This window comes from Xenopus laevis, chromosome 9_10S (genome assembly GCF_017654675.1).
Source record: "Xenopus laevis strain J_2021 chromosome 9_10S, Xenopus_laevis_v10.1, whole genome shotgun sequence".
In the NCBI taxonomy this organism is placed as follows: domain Eukaryota; kingdom Metazoa; phylum Chordata; class Amphibia; order Anura; family Pipidae; genus Xenopus; species Xenopus laevis.
This window is the reverse complement of record NC_054388.1, coordinates 29,125,459-29,145,093: the sequence shown is the minus strand read 5'-3', so window position 1 is coordinate 29,145,093 and position 19,635 is coordinate 29,125,459. Positions and strand designations below refer to the sequence as shown.

The following is a 19,635-nucleotide window of genomic DNA, read 5'->3' as shown; positions in this document are numbered from 1 at the left end:
CACCCGGAGGTAAGAGAAAACATCTATTTTTTTTTAATACGTTATGTGCCAGTAAGTGTAATTGAAAGTGTTACTTGCAAAATACATACCCAGCAGCTTTCTGTAGCTTCAGCTCCCTCAAGAACTCATGGTGAAGCTGGGTCAGATGTTGGTTGATGGTCTGTGAGCGCAGGGGAGGCACAAGGATAGGAGCAAAGGGGAAAGAAAGGAGACAATTAGGATTATGCCTGTATATGTGCTGCTAATAGTACCTTTATATGCTGAGGGCAGTGAGGGTGTGGGATTCCCTGCTGGCAGCTGATGTTGTGATATTGTAATTATGAGCATCAGCCTTTTCTCATCATAGGGAGAAAAAACCCCAAATTACCCCTTGTGCCGTTATCCCGATTGCATTAGACCAATCAAAGTTAATTATCTAGCGGTTAAACACCCAAGAAAAGCATCAGGGACAGTGATCCCAGGTGAACTTACATTCTCCAGCCGCAAATACTCAAGCTGCTTCCTCCGGTTTCGCACTCGAGTTGGATGATCCTGTGGAAGAAGAGAGTCAAAGTTAAGCGCTTCTTTGTACCAATGCCATTATTGTGGCCATGTGAACGCTTGTGATAAAACCATTTTTGTTTCTGGTGAAAATGGCACTTGGATGGGAGACTTTAGATGCCCCCAGGGGAGCAGGAGATACAATGAATGATAATGTTTTAGATTATAATACAGACACACAGTGAATAATAACCTCTCCTATAATAATAATAATTATACTAGTGACACTTACAGGAGGCAGCTTGGCAGATTTCCTGAGGGCGGCATATTCCCTCTTGATCACTTCCTGTAACATAAAGAAAGAAGCAGCGTGAGATAAGAGCTGGCAATCTAATATCATTTGTTCCCTATTCATCTAAACGTCTATTCTGCATTACATACCAGCGAGTGGAGCATTTTCCAGTAATGGATAATGTTCTCCTTGGCCCTCATCCTCGGGTCCACATCGCACGTAAGAAGGAAGTGCTTTCTGAAAAAGAAAGATATCACTGAATGTTAATAAAACATTTTCCAGCCGTATTGCCCTTGCAGTTACCCCTGGGGCAATAGCAAATGATTCCCAACATGTAACAAGTCCATTTATGTTTTACTTACAGGACGATGTTCTCGCCGAATTCGACCCGGTAGTGATGTTCTGCAGGAAAAACACAATTCTGTCAAATACTGAGCTAAAAGGTGAAAGGAATTCACAAATAATAAAACAATGGCACAACCTTTGGAACTGATAAATAATATAGGATTTTACCATAATAAGAAGCGAGGGCCTCAAAGTCTGTATATTCCGCCCTGAAGTCCTTCAGGACGGAGTACAGCGTCTGTAAGTAAAAAGAAAAAGCATTAGGGACAGAATACTAAGTGGCTCTGGCTCTGAGGAGAATAGAGACAGAAAGGGGTTTGGGTTTTTATGGGGCAAACATGCCAGGAATAAGGGCATTTTATTTTGAAAATGTAATAAACGTAGTGATTGGATTCCCTGGATGTCAGTTCTACCTGAGGCAAATTGTTTGGCAGCTCCAACACGTATGAAGTTTTATTTCAACGTTTCGGCCCCAGTTAAGGAGCCAAAACGTTGAGAATAAAACTTCACATTTATTTTTCAAAATGAAGACCTTGGAGTGTGGCTTGTTTGTTCACTGTATACTAATGTGTTGACCAGCACCCAGGCAGCTGTGGATTGTTAAGAGTGCACTATATATATATATATATATATATATATATATATATATATATAATACACAAAAGCCATGAATATCCTGTAAATTATATCCTTATAAACGGTGAGTTCTGATGTCATCAGTTATAAACGGTGAGTTCTGATGTAATTTCTGTCACATGACTCACCGAAACTTGTGTATTATAATAAATAAAGTACCACCAGTTGCAAAATATGAGGATATTAGAAGTTACCTCGGAGTTTCCTGACCTGTATAAAAACACTCGGCCTTCGGCCTCGTGTTTTTATATGGTCATGAAACTCCTCTGTAACTTATAATATCCTTATATTTTACAAAAGGGGGTACTTTATTCACTATATATATATATATATATATATATATATATATATATATATATATATATATATATATATATATATATATATATATATATATATATATATATATATATATATATAAATATAAAAAGGAAGCAGACAGACAGACAGCTTAAGTAGAACTTATATAGAAGAGTGAAAGTGAAACACCAGTTCAGATGAGAGAGGATTGTTTTACACTGAGGCATTACCAGAAGAGATGGATTTCTCTGCTTCTTGTCCATCGTTGAAACCTACAGGGACAAATAGACATAATCAGCCAAAATAAAGTTAAGAGTTGTTCCCCTTTAAATGAACTCCTAGTATGATGCAGAGAATGATATTTTAAGACAATTTGCACTTGGTTTGCCTTTTTTATTATTTGTGGGTTTTGAGTTATTGAGCTTTTTCTTCAGCAGCTCTCCAGTTTGCAATTAAAGCCATCTGGTTGCTAGGGTCCAAATTACTCTAGCAACCATGTGCTGATTTGAAGAAAAGTAGCAATAACAATAAATATGTAGCCTTACAGACCATTTGTTTTTTGATGGGGTCAGTGACCCCCATTTGAAAGCTGGAAAGAGTCCGAAAACTATCGAAAACATTTAATGAAAACCAGTGGAAAAGTTGCTTAGAAGTAGCCATCCTATTATATACTAAAATATACATTAAAGGTGAACCACCCATTTAATTATTTCCTTATCTATATTCTCCCATTTGTATGTAACATTGTTCCAGTCAATGATTAAAGCCCATTATTAATGCTGTTGATGGATTGGCTTCTTATAAATACAATATACAGTAACCGTATGGGCTCATATGCACAAAGCCACGTGGGACCCCCCAAGTGAATTGATGACAGACTCTCTGAAGAAGAAATCATGTGCTGAATCAGTTGAATTTGCAAGATTACCTCTTAATGAAGATTCTCCGATGGGGGGAGAAAAAATAGGGGGCGGCACAAGGCCGGGCCACCCCAAGGGGGGTCTCCCTAAGGAACCCCTGGCTCTCTTACACTGTTCAGATAAAGATGTAATTATATGAACAATGGAGAAGCCAAAAAAAACTCCCAGGTGTTAATGGGCAGGTGTGAAGCACCGAAGTCACGGTCCAAAAATGCAGGAAAGGCACTGTAGCAATCTGTATAGAAAGAGAATATAAAGGCAAGTTAAGGAATTTAGCGCTTAATATTTCCTATTTAATACAGAGGAAAGCAGAAATGTATTTCCCCTAAAGTTTGAGCTTTGTATCAGTTCCAGCAGGTACTGAGCCTCAGTCTCTAGAATGCTGGAAGTTTCCTCACACAGTCAATTAGCAGAGAGCCCTAAATAACTGCCAAAGTCTGTGTCTCCCAACCAGCACTAACATTAAAGGCTTCTCCCAAACACATTTTAGGGGAAAAATCTCCAAATTCACTAAAATCAGGGAGAGGAGCAACATCTGCTAGTCTGGGGGGGCGTCACCCAACCTTTTCCCTTCTTGTTTTTACTATAGTAAAGGTTATTTGGTAAAATACAGTATCTCTTAGAGGGAATATACACTTAACCAACCAACGGACTAAACCAACTGTCAAACCCTAGGTGTAAAGTCTCCTCTGTTCTATGGGACCTGCTGTATGTCCCCCACTCATCACCCCCAACTGTCCCCATGGCACGTGCCTCTGCTTCTCACCCCTAGTTCCTTATGGTGTGCTACAGGGTCCCCAAAAGTTTCCTTCTGTAGATAATGTGAATATTTGCTGGCAGCCCTGCATAATGCCAAATCCACAAAAAGTCTGTCTCCCAACCAGCAATAAGATTAAAGGCATCTCCCAAGCACATTTTAGGGGAAAAATATCCAAATTCACTAAAATCAGGGAGAGGCACACCACCTGCTAGTCTGTGGGGGACATTGCCCAAATTCCCTCCTCTTTTTCCACTAAAATAAAGGTTTTTTGGCAAAACATCTCCCAGAGGGAAAGTACTCTTACCTCTCACCACAGGGCCATCAACGGACTGAACCAACTGTCACACTCCCAGGTGGAAGTCACCTCTGTCCCCTGCTCTTAAAGGGGAAGTGTCCCCTGTTGATGAGTGAGGTTTATATGGCATTTATTTGTAATTAGATGTGCAGCACATACACAGACTATTAAGTACACAGAGCATTGCTTTGTATGTGTGGCCTATTGAGTCAGTGCAGTTACTGCGCTGCCATATCTGTTGGGTCCATTAATTCATCAGCCATGGTTCCAATCAGTGCTGCTGCTGTTGCTCAGTCTGGTAGAACCGGGGGGTCCTTGGCTTGTAGGGGGTCCCTTCCTTAGCCTAAATAGTGGGTAGAGATGGTGGATCTCATTGTTCTTGTTATTTATTGCTTATTGAGCATTTTGTGATTATTTGGAATATGTCCAGCCAATCTTGCTCAGGGATTGAGGTTTAAGTCTGTTTCCCAAGACTTAGTATTGTGAGGTAAGTTGGGGTGTTTGTGTTCCAGCATTACCTTGTAGGTTAGAGAGAGTCCGTGTCTTTGTATTTATAGAGCTATATGTTTCAAAGCTGGTTAGTGGTCTACACACAGTATTTCCTATTGATATAGACGTCATGTAATGTTTCAGCTGTCTGTACCTCCACTTCTCCCCAACTCACCCAACTCAACGCTTTGTTTTTTAGGAACATGGGAACATGGGAAATGGTCTTTTTCCATGCCTAGAAGGTGCCTCGATTGAAGATTCTGGAGCCCAAAAGCAGTTTCGTATCCTTTATGTTCAATCCCAGGTAAGTAGTCAGTGTTGTTTCTTATTGGGGTCAGTGGTGATGGATATGGAGCCAGTGAACAGTTTTTGGTTAGCTGGTGCCATATACTTAAAGGGGTTGTTTACCTTCCAAATTTTCAGTTCAATTGTTTTCAGATTGTGCCCCAGAAATAAAGACTTTTTTCAATTACTTTCCACATTATATGAAGAGCATATGTCAGATTAAAAGCCATCTACATGTTCTTCTCTTCAGCTACCACCTAGCATCTGCAGTGGTCTCTGCAAATATTGGGGTCCTTGCAACACATTTGGGAAGGGAGTGTGGCTTTGGGATAGCAGCTATAGTAGGTAGAGATGGTGCCGTAGTTTTATGGGATCTCTGTACAGGCTATGAGCAAACATAGGGGCTGTTCCTGCTGAATTTTGCCAAGTACACTGGAATACCTTTAATAATTGAATAATCAGCCAGTTGATTGGGTCAGTTTCTTAGGTGGCTATCAGTCTGTCTCCGTTTCATTAGGATGAGGGCCTTTGCAGTATCAACTGGAAGGAATCATTTTCTGTACAGGCTAGCAGACAGGGAGGAATCATTGTGACTGTGATTGAAGTGTCCGGGATATCTGTATCAGTAATTCCCTTGTAGTTGTCTAAGTCTAGGTGAGGAGAGAAAGTAGGTTTGCCAAAGACTGGGATATGGAGAGCGGGGGCGTTAATCCACTTGCCGGTTTTAGAAAGGGTGTCCAGTATTTTAAAGTAGTTAAGGGGCAGCCCAACATGTCAGTCTGAGTAGTTTTCGGAATGCCTGGATTTTCATATGTGGTATAATAGAGCATCCTGAGGAGGAGGATAATTTTCATACATTTGTCTTTATCAGAGCACTTTCTTAATTGTGGTACAGGTATGGGATCTGTTATCTGGAAACCTGATATTCAGAAACCTCTGAATGACCGGAAGGCTGTTTCCCATAGATAAACAAGGGAAAATTGTACTCACCACTAATTTTTAAAAACATTAAGCGGGGGGGGGTAGTGCAATGAGGTGACCACAAAATTCACATAGACACATAGAAGAAATCCTCTGCACTTATCCCATTATCAATATATTAAGGACATTGAAACATTATGTGCCTTAAGCTACCAAATGCCTTACCCTTTAAACAAAACAGGGATTGTATTTTTTATTCATTAAGCATTCAATTTACAAAGGGACTAAAGTAAAACTCTTATATGGAGATTCATTAAGAATCATAGTTGCGCTGGCGTCCACTTTGCCACGCTTCGCTGCACTTCGCCAGGCGTATTTTCGTCAGCGCTCCGCAAATTCACTAAAATCCAAAGTTGCGATCAGGGGTAGCGTAAGATTGCGAAGTTGCGCTAGCGTTCATCCGCCAAGCAAAGCGAAGTTACGCTAGCGATGGTTAATTGGCATACGGCGCCAAATTGAAGTTTCAATGGAGGTATATGTAGCAGAACTACACAAGCCTGGGAAACCTTCAAAACAGCAAATAACATTTTTATTTTGCCCTACACATGTGCCCACCGTATAGTTAAGTTGCCATGAGTTAGGAAATGTAGGGGGGAAGGAGCGGAGCCCCAAAAAAAATTTAGATCGTTTTCAGCCTATCACCCATAATAAAGAAAAAACACCAGGGTTTTTTGGGACTTAGAAATATTTTTAACTTTTTTTGAAGCAATCCCTATCTACTCTATTGCGCTTTGCCTGGTCTGAGGTGGCGAAGGAAGTCTAGCGTAAAAGGTAGCGTTCAGAACAATGCGCGTGTTAGTGAATTTGCGTAGTTACGTCCATTGGCGCAAATTCGCCAGGTGTAAGGGTGCGAAGTAACACTAGCGAAGTTACGCCAGCGTCCGTTAGTGAATCTGCGAAGTAACGAAAATGCCCAACGCTGGCGAATTCACGCTAGCGTTCGGTGCTTAGTGAATTTGCCCCTTAAACTGCAGGCTGAGTGATACAGGGAACTCCGAGGATCACTCATGTATTATGAGAGAGAATGTACCCCCTACTGTAAATGATAAGGATATTAGATGCCCCTGAGGGGTTATTGGACTATATAAAGGCACAAGGCTGCAGGCCGAGTTATACAAGTTCTTCTGAATATTTCTCATGTTTTATATACAGATATAGGATCCCTTATCCGGAAACCCGATATCCAGAAAGCTCCAAATTACGGAATGGCTGACTCCATTTTATCCAAATAATCCAAATTTTAAAAAATGATTTCCTTTTTCTCTATAATAATAAAACAGTAGCTTGTACTTGATCCCAACTAAGATATAATTAATCCTTATTGGAAGCAAAACCAGCCTATTGGGTTTATTTCATGTTTAAATGAGTTTCTAGTAAACCCGAGCATTCTCGATATCAGGTCCCATACCTGTACTATCCCTGCTGTAAATCGTAGTGATATTAAAACTCACTGAGGGGTTCTGTGACCATATAAAGAGGGAGTCCTCAACCTTTTTTACCCACGAGCCACATTCAAATGTAGAAGGATCAGTGAGCAACAAAAACATAAACATTGTTCCAGGGGTGCAAAATAAGGGCTGTGGGTGGCTATTTGGTAGCCTTTATGTGCACTGTCAGCCCACAGAAGCTTCTATTTGGCAGTACACCTAGTTTTTATGCAACTTAAACTTGCTTCCAAGCTAAGATTTAAAAAATTCGTACCTGCATTGAGGACACTGGGAGCAACATCCAAGGGATTGGTGAGCCACATTTTGCTCACGAGCCACTGGTTGGGGACCACTGATATAAAGGCACAGGGCTACAGACTGAGCTGTACAGGAAACTCTGAGTGTCACTCATGTATTAGGGATAATGTACCCCCTACTTTATATAAGAATATTAGATGTCACTCAGGGGTTCTGTGACCATATAAAAGTACAAAGCTGCAGGAAGCTGCTGAAATTATAAGGATTTTAGAAATCTCTTAGGGGTTCTGTTACCATTTCAAGGCACAAGGCTGCAGAATGAGTTAGTCAGGGGACTCTGAGAACCACTCATGTATTATAAGGGATAATATACCCTCTACTGTAAAATATAAGGACATTTTAAAGTCACTGAGGGGTTTGGGAGTCATAAAGGTACATAGGCTCCATGCTGAGTTGGTCAGGTGACTATCACTATGTACTATTAAGGATACTGTACCCCCTACTGTAAATTGTAAGGATGTTAGAAGGCATTGAGGCATTATGAGACCATATAAAGGCAGAAGGCTGCATGCTGTGTTATACAGGGGAATAGAACTAATGTATTATAACAGATACTGTACCCCTAGTTTGTGACTTGGATTTTTTAAAGTTATTGAGGGTTTTCTTTTTTTTTTTTTGTATAATGATTTTAATTGTTTTCCAAAAAGGAGATGGGGGAGGGGATACAGAAGGAAAAAGGAGGGGGAGTGGGGAAAGTGAGCAGGGGGGAAACAACAAAATTAACGAAAAGCATCACGACTCAGGCATCGTTTTTAAACAAAGCATTACACAAAGGCAATACAGCAAGAATTACAGTCCCCTCAAGGTTATACGGGTAGAAGGGATATAGCATGTTAACAACGTGTAGTAATGCTCAGAGTACAGATTGAAGAAACCTCTAATAACGATCTGTGTTATGTGAGTTTTGGAGTTCAGAAGTTGTCTATATTCCGCAGAGTCCCTGTATAAATACCACCTCAGCCATGTAGCCCTAAAGCTAGAGTGTTGTTTTTCTGTGAATGTAGATAATTCCTCAAATTTTGCTAATTCGTTAACCTTCCCTATCCATTCTTTACTGGTTGGTGGTATAGTGGATTTCCAGAGTCAAGGGATTAGGAGTTTGGCTGAGTTAAGAAGATGATACTCCGGAGTAGTATCGGGGATCCCCTCCGTGTTTTCTGTGTCCCAAAATAGAAGTATGCGGGCTGGTGATAAGGATAGATCTCTTCCTAGCACCTGGGAACAGGCTTTCAGAACTACCTGCCAGTAGTTTGTGAGAGCTGGGCAGTCCCAGAATATGTGTAGTAACGTGCCTATATCTGCTTTACACCTCCAGCAGGGGTTACTTGTGCTTGGATAAATCTTATGTAATTTTTCTGGGGTGTAATACCATCTACTTAAGATTTTATAATTTAACTCCTGGATCTTGCAACATCTAGAGCTGTAAATTAGACTAGGAATCCATTTCTGGATGAGTTCTTCTGAGATGTCCAGTGCTAGGTCCCACTCCTATGCCTAGACAAAAGGCAGCTGCTTTTTCTCACACTCACTTGAGAGCATATCATAAATTGAAGAGATTATATGTTTAGGGGGGTTTCCCTAGTGCATAGAGTCTCAAAGGGCGTAAGGGGTTGTCCTAATTTGTTAGCGCCACCTAGATACCCCAAAAAATGCTTAAACTGGCAGTATTGATAATCTTGCAAATTTACCGTCGGCCTGGCCCGTCTAAGAAGATTTAAATCTGCTAATTGTCCCTGTTCCATTATATGGGCAATTTGTAGATGTCCATCTACCAGCCATTCTCGGAAGGCGGTAGGCTTGAGTGCAGATGGAAATGCTGGGTTATTTGTAACTGGTATGAGCGGAGATGGGTATGCCGATATTTGTGTTTTGCCACTAACCCGGTCCCAAGTATTTAGCGTGCTTTTCAATAGGGGGTGGGAATTGTGTAATATCCTTCGATGGATCTTGTCAAACCATGGCAGGTGGATCAAATGTGTGGCTGTGGATTGATGCTCAATCTCCACCCAGTCCTTACTATCTAGGTGGTGCGACCAGTCAATTATACGAGCAAGTGCTGCTGCTTTTAGGTATCTGGCACAGTCCGGGAGGGCAAGACCTCCTTCCGAATTTTTCTTATGTAAGATGGCAGCTTTAAGTCGTGGTGGGTGGTCCTGCCAGATGAATTTGGTGCTTTCAGATTGAAAAGATTTTAGCCAATTGGTTGAATATAGTAGAGGTACACACTGGAATAGGTAAAGTAGCCGTGGCATTATGTTCATCTTGACCACATTGATTCTACCTATCCAGGACAGGGGTTGTTTGGTCCAATTCCGTAGATCTTTATGAATGTTTGCGTATAGCAGTTTACAGTTGCTATCAGTCCATTCTTCATAGTCTTTAGTAATAGTTATTCGTAGGTAAGTGATCTGCCGGTTTGCCCAGCTGTATGGGAAGTTGTTTGAGAGTCGTTGAATTGTGTTGTCGCTGAGCGATACGTTTAATGCTTGCGATTTAAGAAAATTTATTTTGAAGTTGCTAAGCTTGCCAAATATCTCGAAGAGATTGTTGAGGCTTGTGATTGAGGTTAGCGGTTTTGTCAGGAAAAAAAGAAGGTCGTCGGCGTACGCTGCTACTTTATATTGTTTGTCTTTTATGGAAATCCCTGATATATCTGCTTTAAATCTAATAGATATGAGCAGAGGTTCCAAAGCCAGGGCAAAAAGGGTACGTGAGAGGGGGCACCCTTGCCAAGAGTGAGTTCTGTTTAGCTTGATGCACTTTCTTCCTTTTGGAACATAATTGGATCAACGTCCCTCTAATGCAGCATTTATGGGCCTCCCATATGGTCACCGGGTTGACATCTGCCATGACATTCTCCCTGAAATAGTTTGCAATAGCTGTTTTAACCTCATTCAGGACACTATTATCTTTCAGTATTGACTCGTTTAATTGCCAGCTACTCCATTTTGAGATATTTGTTTTAAGGGAGAGTTGCATGGATATGGGGGCGTGATCCGACCATGTGCAAGTGTGTATGTCTGCGCCTCCTATCGCACTCAGATGGTGCTGAGATAGAAAAAAATGATCTATTCTGGTGTATAGGCTGTGCCTAGCGGAATAAAAAGTATAGTCTCTTTCCTTAGGCTTGACTAGTCGCCAGGCATCTACTACCTGTAGTTGATGTAAATCTTTTGTGATATAGTGAATAATGCGGTGGGGAATGCTGGATTTTTCGGCAGGACAGTCAATTTGGGGATCCATAGGGAAGTTAAAATCTCCCCCTAGTATGAGGATTTCTTCGGAGAATCTGAGTAAGATCTCTGCAATTGTGTGAAAAGTTTTGTCCTGTCGCTTTTGGCAAAAGTAATCTTTTGGGTATCTAGGGTGCCCCTCACAAAAATATATCGTCCAGCTGGGTCTTTTTTTGTAGCCGACACTTTGAAGTCAAAGTGTTTCTCAAACAGAATTGCTGTGCCCTTTGTCTTATTAGTCTGGGGATACTGCTGTACATTTCTGGGAAGTATTTATTAGTCCATCGGAAGGATGAGGACACCTTAAAATGAGTCTCTTGTACAAAGGCAACTTGTGATTTTAGTCGTCTCAATTCTGAACTTAATAAGATCCGTTTCTGAGGTGAGTTAAGTCCATTAGCATTTATGCTTACTATGTTTACCTTTGTGTGAGCTTCATGACTGTGAGAGCTCTGTGGAGGATGTAAGTCATGGACTGCCATGAGTGTGGTGATAAAGCTGTGTACTATAGGTGTGAGGATCAGAAAGAGGGTCACAAGGCGGGATAAGTGGGGAGAAATGTAGCAAACTCAGGGGTTAAAGTGGATGATAAGAGGGTAAAGGAGGAGAAACTAAGGAAATGAGAGAGGAGAAGAGAAGAAGAAAAAAAAAAAAAGGAGGGGGGATAGAAAGAGATAGAAAGGGGATGAAGTAGTGGAAGAGAGTAAAGTGGGAGGTGAGGGCGAAGGTTAGGACTTAGAGTATGGGGAGTAGAAGTCAGTAGTAAAGAAAGGGATGGGGTAGATGAGTTCAGGAGGAGATGTAGAAGCGGTGTGTGGCAAGGGATAGTTCCCCTTTGCTAAGATTATAATAGTAGCGCGCTCGTACCACCGGATAGTATGTTAAAACATTACTTCTGTATAGTTAAAATATATAAAGAGCGTAGGGAGGGTTGTGAACCTGAGGACAAACCATCTGGGGAGGAGCTCTGGTTTACTCTAGAGAAAGTATATGTGTAACAACATGTGCTGTCCTAATCGTGGGATTATAGAACTGGGGCCTCTAATTGTTTGTAACTTTTATCCCACATAAAACTGCCAATGTTTATAAATGAGTGTAAGACATCAAAAGTATGCACAAGGTAGATTTGGGGTCTTTACATGTTATATACTTCATTAAATCTAAGTATTTTGGGTATCAAACTTTTCAGGGGACCCAGGCTTTCGTATTTAGGGTGTTTTATCTTGTTACCTAATAGTATGTGGCAGGTAAAATGCTTCAAGGTAGAAGTTATGAGGTGATTTTCATAACTATCTCCAAAATCGCCAAATTTAGTTAAGGCTCGCAGCTTGGTGCTTCAGAGTAGAAAGACATGCACACCCAATTTGGATTCAGGGGTATGTCTACTTTCTGAAAATAGATGTTTTATTGGGTGAATGTACATTTTTCTATCTTTGCCCCACAAATTAATGCTGTAAATGTGTTGATTTTGCAGTACCTGAAATGGCAGACCATGTGGAGGGGGGTCTTCAAAGCTGCGAAAAGACCTGACGTCACGAAAAGACCCGAAGTTGAAGTCCTGAAGCCTCGAAAGGACCCAAAGCCAGGTAAGGAGTAAGGTCCACTGAACAATGTTTTTTATTTTATTAAATCCCTGGCTACTAATGTATTACATATTTCCCAACTGTCCCATTTTTAGAGGGACAGTCTCTCTTTTGCTCAACCCGCAGTCCCTCGTTTGTACTGGAAAGTCCCGTTTTTCTGTGCACTGAACAGCCAGAAAAAGAAACAAAGTTGCTAACTTAATTGGCTTTTGGCAGAGAGCCCAGAACAGCCAGAGCAGCAGATAAGATACTTTTGTAACAATTTTGAGATACGCAAATAAGTATTTGTAACAATATAAGATAACAGGTCCCTTGGGACTCACAGCTTAAAGGGAAATTCACCTTCATTAGCAAAACTGTAATAACTGGAAAAAAAACAGAAATATGTTCAAACTTTTATAACCCGACAAATTTTGTAAAATGAACATGGTAATTAGGGAGTGTGGCCACAAAAATGCGCGTGGTCAAAAAATATTTGCACCAACTTTTTGTCCCTCTTTTTATTTCCAAAATGTTGGGAGGTATGGTATTATGTTAATACTATATAGGCCCCAGGCCACCAATGTTTTTTTAAAAATAATCTATGAGGCCCCTGATCACCAATGTTTCTTAACTTTTAAGAGGGGGGGGGGCATGGCCACCAATGTTTTTTTAGAGAGTTTTTTGGGGATCCTGGTGCAAAGGTTTTTGTATTTTTTTAATTTATAGGGGGAGGGCCCTGGCCACCAATGATTTTTTTTAACTTGTAGGGTGGTCCTGACCACCAGTGGCTTTTTATAAATTATGTGTGGGGGGTTAGTTTTTAGCGCTGATGTCTATGTGGGCTTTTTACTGTGGTGTGGGCTTGGCAGAATCTGGGGTGGGCCTTGGGCACTATAACCATATAAAGGCACAAGGCTGCAGGTTGAGTTATACAGGGATCTCTCTGTAGAGGCTTTGAGCAAACTTACGGACTGTTCCAGCTAAACTGTAATTAGTACAGGGGAATACATATGCTGCCATAGTTTTATGGGATCTATCTCTACAGGCTATGAGCAAACTTAGGGGACTGTTCCTGCTGGATTGTGCTTAGTACAGTGGAATACCTATGTTGTCACAACTTTATGGGATCTCCCTGTACAGTCTATGAGCAAACTTAGTGGTCTGTTCCTGCTGAATTGTGATTAAGGGATACGGTCATGGGAAAACATGTTTGTTTCAAAATCAGTTAATAGTGTTGAGCCAACAGAATTCTGAGCTGAAATCCGAGCAAACGGATTTTATTTTTTATATTTCATTTTGAAATCTGACATGGGGCTAGACATATTGTCAATTTCCCAAGTGCCCCCAGTCATATGACTTGTGCTCTGATAAACTTCAGTCACTCTTTACTGCTGTACTGCAAGCACCAGCAACCTAACAAAAGAACAGTAGGAAGGTAACCAGACAGCAGCTCCCTAACCCAAGATAATGGCTCCCTGGTAAATCTAAGAACAACACTCAATAATAAAAGTCCCACTGAGACAAATTCAGTTACATTTAGGAGAAATAACAGCCTGCCAGAAAGCAGTTCCATCCTAAAATGCTGGCACAAGTCACATGACTGGGCACCTGGGAAACTGACAATATGTCTAGCCCTTTGTCAAATTTAAAAACTAAATATAAAAAAAATCTGTTTGCTCTTTTGAGGAATGAATTTCAGAGCAGAAGTCTGCTGGAGCAGCACTATTAACTGATGCGTTTGAAAAAAAACATGTTTTCCCATGACAGTATCCATTTAATACAGCGGGGGAACACCTATGCAGCCATAGATTCATGGAATCTCTCTGTACAGGCTTTAAGCAATCTTAGGGCCTGTTCCTCCTGAATTGTGCTTAGTAAGGAGGAATAGCTATGCTGCCATAGGTTTATGCGATCTCTCTGTAGATTCTATGAGCAAACTAGCAAACATAGTGGATTGTTCCTGCTGAATTGTGCTTAGTACAGGGGAATTCCTATGCTGCCGTAGTTTTATGGGATCTCTCTGTATAGGCTATGAGCAAACTTAGGGACTGTTCCTGCTGAATTGTGCTTAGTACAAGGGAAATCCTATGCTGCCATAGTTTTATTGGATCACTCTGTACAGGCTATGAACAAAATAGCAAACAGGGACTGTTCCTGCTGAATTGTGCTTAGTACAGGGGAATACCTATGCTGCCATTGCTGAAGCATTGTTGCTGGCGTGGTGTTCTCTTCTTCCCGCGAAAGGGATACACCGCTATATTGTGGAGCAGTCCGGGCATAGTGTTCCAGCCTGGCGGCTGCATCTGGGCTTTCTCTCTGGGTCTTGTTGCCACCCATAGTGTGAAGTGGTGTCGGGTATGCCATACTTATAGGATTTGAGCTTCTAGCCAGTTGCCACCGGGGTATTCAGGATAGTTGTCACGGAGCTCCAGAACACACATCTGCTCAGCGCCCCGTGCAGACCACACACGAGTAGTTTCTTTTTAGTTTTATTATGCAAGTAATAAGGATATGTTTTCTCAGCCTGGTGTAAAGCTGCCAGGGTAGTAGGGGAGGGATTCTGTTGCACATGAGAGCTAAGATTGTCAGCTTGTAAAACTGTATAATGATGGAGCAGGCACTCATGGAACAAGACAGACATGTAAAAAGGATGTACCTTTGAGTTCTGAATAAACTACGTTCTTTTTACACATCTGTCGAAGATTGTTCCACGAGTGCCTGCTCCATCATAATACCGTTTTCATCTGCTCCCCTAGCTGAAGGTTCAGGGTGGTGCACCTGGACCTCCTCTATTTCCTGGTGAGTTAATACTTTTGATACCTCATTTTGTGTTATTATTTGCAGAGTGGCTGTTAGGATTATCTGCAAAGCAGCTGGATAATTTTTGGAGCATCTGGATTATCTTCAGAGCAGTTTTGATTATTATTTACAGAGCGGTATGGAGGATTATCTTCAGAGCGGCTGGAAAGATTATATTCAGAAGGACTAAGCGTTTTCTCTGCAGAGCGTCTGGAAGATTTCTCTGCAGAGCGTCTGGGATAGGCTGGATTATCTTTAGAGCAGATGGATTATTTTTAGAGCGGCTGGATTATCTCTAGAGCGGCTGGGAGGATTATCTGCAGAAAGAGCGCCACTCCCAACATGCTGTTGGGACTGTAGAGGTAGGAAAGTGCGTCACTGTGTGTCTACATCTAATTACATTTTAAATATGCCATGGAACAGCCCAATCAGTAGAGTGACCCATTGCTAATTCAGGCCTGTTACTCACTGCTTATGCTTTAAGATCTGGTTGTGATCTTATAAAAAAATCTTCTAATTTAAAGGAGAAGGAAAACTAGTGAACAGAGATTACTGAACAAAGGACTTAAATTTGTACCAACTGACCACTCAGAACCTTTTGACATGTACAAGGACATACATAAGTTTAAGAGACATTTAAAACTACGTGACCATTTTAAAGATAAAATAGGGACCACTAAATCACCCTTTGCTAAAAAAAAAAAAAAAAAGCCCAAGCTATTTCTACATTCACACGACTTTTGGCTAAAGATTCAGTAAAAATACACAGGGACCTTACCTGTAGTCATTCAAACTTGTCTAGATTGGAGAAGGAAGCCATAAAAACCCTTTAGGAAGATAATGACATTATTATCAGACAGGCAGACAAAGGGGGCGCCATTGTTCTTTTGGACAAGTCATACTACATACAGGAACTATTGGCACAACTATCGGATACCACAACCTATATCAAATTAAAGGCTGATCCCACTACAAAATTTAAGAATGAATTGGATAGTTTGATATCAGCAGGGGTCACAGGGGGTTGGATAGATGAGACAACAATTTCTAACCACAAAATTTCCTAAGATACCATTTATCTACACCTTACCAAAAATTCATAAATCATTGATTGCTCCCCCTGGTCGTCCGATCATTTCAGCGATAGGGTCCCTATTTCAGCCCGTAGCAAAATATGTGGATTCCTACCTACAACCTGTAGTGCAAGATATGGCTTCTTATGTACGAGACACAACACGCATACTAACGATGCTCAGGGACGTAAAAATTCCACTTGACACAATCCTAGTGACTATGGATGTGTCCAGTCTTTACACAGTTATCCCTCATGACATGGGTGTCTCAGCATGTAGGAAGGCACTTCAGACCAAACACAAGGGGCCTCCAACGCTTGAATTCCTGATAGCTTTATTGGACTTGATCTTATCAAATAATTATTTTATGTTTCAAGATTCCCTCTATTTGCAGACCGCTGGGACAGCAATGGGATCGAATGTGGCTCCATCCTTTGCCAACATATTTATGGAACAGTATGAGCAGAACTTACTGCTGCCCCTAGGAGGTAGCCACATTTAGTTTTATAAGCGCTATCTTGACGACCTATTGCTGATCGGGGGGGGGGGACTCATTCAAAGAGAGCTTAAATTCCCTTGACTCTCCCATAAAATTGACGATGTCTTATGACAAACAGAAGGTAAATTATTTAGATGTAACCATCTCTAAACAAGGGGAGGTAATTGGGACTACGCTATATAAAAAATCTACAGATAGGAATAGTCTCATACATGCTAGTTCCCATCATCCTCCTCACATGTCCCGAGAGGTTCTCTACTCACAATTCCTCAGAGTTATTAGGAACAATACAGACAGAGACGCCGCAGCAGTACAACTGGATAATTTGGCGCAACAGTTTGAATCCATGGGATACCCGAATAGATTGATACAAGAACAACTACAGAAACCGATACTTAGAACCCAGGAGGAACTTCTGCTGTCTAAGAGAGATGAGACCCCCCAACCAGATCTAATATTTACAACTGGAGTACCATAAGTGTACCGTTTAAAAACGCGTTGAATAGTAGGTGGGAGATTATCAACTCGGATCCACATCTCTTTTTCTTGGATAAAAAGAGGCCGCTGTTGGCCTATAGATGAGGACGCAACCTTGGGGACCTGCTAGTGATTAAAGATGTGCCCCCGGATAAGAGAACTAAGGGAAGGACCTGGCTGGAGAGACCACTCAAAAATGGCTGCTATAAATGTGCAGGGTGTCTAACTTGTAGCGGGATGTCACAAGGAACCTTTTTTACACTCCCTAGACTGTCCTGTCAGTCGGACCATGTGGTCTATATAGCATGGTGCTCTTGTGGCTTGCACTATGTAGGCAAAGCATCCACGACCTACAGGGAGAGGATGAATAACCACAGAAGCGCCATCAGGGCTGCCCTTACCACAGGAAAGGCTGACCAGCCAGTGGCGAAACACTGGCTGAAGTTTGGACACTCCTTACCTCAATTTAGACACATGCTTATCGACCATGTGCCAGCCCCAAGGAGAGGAGGCAACAAGGATCTACTATTGTTACAAAAAGAGTCAATGTGGATCTATAAATTGGATGTGGTGACTCCTAGAGGACTTAAGGTAGTAAGGTAAGGTAGTCCTTGTATTGATAATCTATTTGGTGGTGGTGTTACATTGTGGCTGCTGGGTAACCTCCTCTACATTCTCTTAAAGATAAGAGCACATTATCCAGGGTTGTGCCTAACTCACCAACACTCAGTGGCGGAACTACTGGGGGAGCAAGGGGTGCGAGCGGGCCAGGGCCCGCACCCCCTCAGGGCCCCCCGGCAGTCAGTTCCCCGCTGAAAATGCGGCCAAATGCGGCGCACCAGGGCCCCCCCCTCTAGGATCGCTACTGTATGGAGCTGGCCCTTTTCCAAAGGCCCAAAGGGAGAAGTTGTCCGAAGGCCGGTTAGGGTGAGATATGGGAAGGATGTGTATTGGCTCTCAGTATTACATAGGTTCCTAAAAGTCCTAAGGAGGATAGTAGGACTAACACAGTAGTTTTATGTTGTTTCCGTTTCATTGTTAGGAACCAAGGAGAAACATAACCATGTCCTGCTCTATAAGAGCCTTATCCTAACTTCTCTCCCTCCCCCTCTATATGTTATCCCTGCCAAATCCCTAGCCCAATACCCACAATAAAGAGACACACAATGACTTTGTGGTTAATCTGTGTAATTCACAGCTTTATTAATAATTAGATAAACTGCGCTTTTTGATCGCAAGGAAGGCAAAAAACCTCTGAGAAGCGGATTTCCTTCACTAGAGGGAAAAATTCCTTCCTGACCCCTTAAAGGCGATCGGATTTGCTCCCACGATCAATGCGCCAAATAGAATCAAGGGAAGCGGGGGGGCGGGGGAATATGGTAAGGTAAGGGACTGCAGTGAAAGGATGAGAAAGAGAAGGGAATATGGCAGCATAAACAAGGGCACATTTAAGACGCACGATGAATGCTGCATTCCTTTCCATTCCATTGGAGGGATGGAATGCAGGGTCTACCAAGTGGCTTAAAGGAGTCCCTGTGTATAACACCATATTTTGGATAAAGGGGAGGAACCATTGGTGGAACTACAGTGGCTGAAAGCACCGCTGGTGAAAGTGCAGTGGATGAAAGGGGGGCATCACTGGTGGAATTGAGATGTCCCATAGTTACTGCTGTTTCCTGAGGATGTGGTGCCTAGACTGAGGTACATCGGTATTTGGTACCGAGGAAACTGCTGGTGGTGCTGGTATCATTTGCCGAGTTGTTCCGAGGACCACCTGTAAAACCAAACAAGATAACTCAGACTAAGTATTTTTTTACCTAAGCAAGTGATATTCCTGTAGAATCCTTATAGGGGTATGGGACCTGTTATCCAGAATGCTTGGGACCTGGGGTTTTCTGGATAACGGATCTTTCTGTAATTTGGATCTTCATACCTCTACTAAGTCTACTGGAAAATCATGTAAACATTAAATAAACCCAATAGGGTGAATTTGCTTCCAATAACTATATCTTAGTTTGAATCAAGTACATGAAACTGTTTTATTATTATAGAGAAAAAGGAAATCATTTTAAAAAAAAAAAATTGATTAGTTGAATAAAATGAAGTCTATGGAAGATGGACTTTCCGTAATTCGCAGCTTCTTGGATAATGGGTTTCCGGATAACGGATCCCACACCTGTAGCACATTAAGCACAAATCAGGTGATTAAGCCAAGTGTGGGAAAGAAAAGGATGGATTATATACTGCACCTGAATATCTCTCATTGTTCTTAATCAGTATGGCCTTGTTGATCTTCTCTAGCTCTTTGTAGAGGTGTTTCAGGTGGGCCTTGATGTATCTGTAGTCCTGCCAGAACTCATTCTTAAGGTGTAATTTCCACCATTTTGTGATCTTCACGCAGTCCTTGGCCATCCACAGATCGTAGAGTGCAAACCTGATGTCAAAGGTGATCTTGTCCCTG

General features: G+C 41.7%; 2 long non-coding RNA genes across 2 annotated transcripts in view; one reads left to right on the top strand and one right to left on the bottom strand.

Moving 5' to 3' along the window:
• Window positions 1–1,100: 1,100 nt before the first annotated feature.
• LOC121398964 overlaps window positions 1,101–19,635 on the top strand; it is a 31,915-nt gene continuing 13,380 nt past the window's right edge. Inside the window, exons 1-3 of the long non-coding RNA XR_005964657.1 lie at window positions 1,101–1,215; window positions 4,717–4,821; window positions 12,236–12,347. This is a non-coding gene — a long non-coding RNA (uncharacterized LOC121398964). The remainder of the gene's footprint in view (window positions 1,216–4,716; window positions 4,822–12,235; window positions 12,348–19,635) is intronic.
• On the bottom strand, window positions 1,286–3,162 carry LOC121398965. Its single transcript, XR_005964658.1, has 3 exons — window positions 2,982–3,162; window positions 2,284–2,325; window positions 1,286–1,355 (listed from the first exon to the last, which is right to left on the bottom strand). It is a non-coding gene; the product is annotated as an uncharacterized LOC121398965 (long non-coding RNA).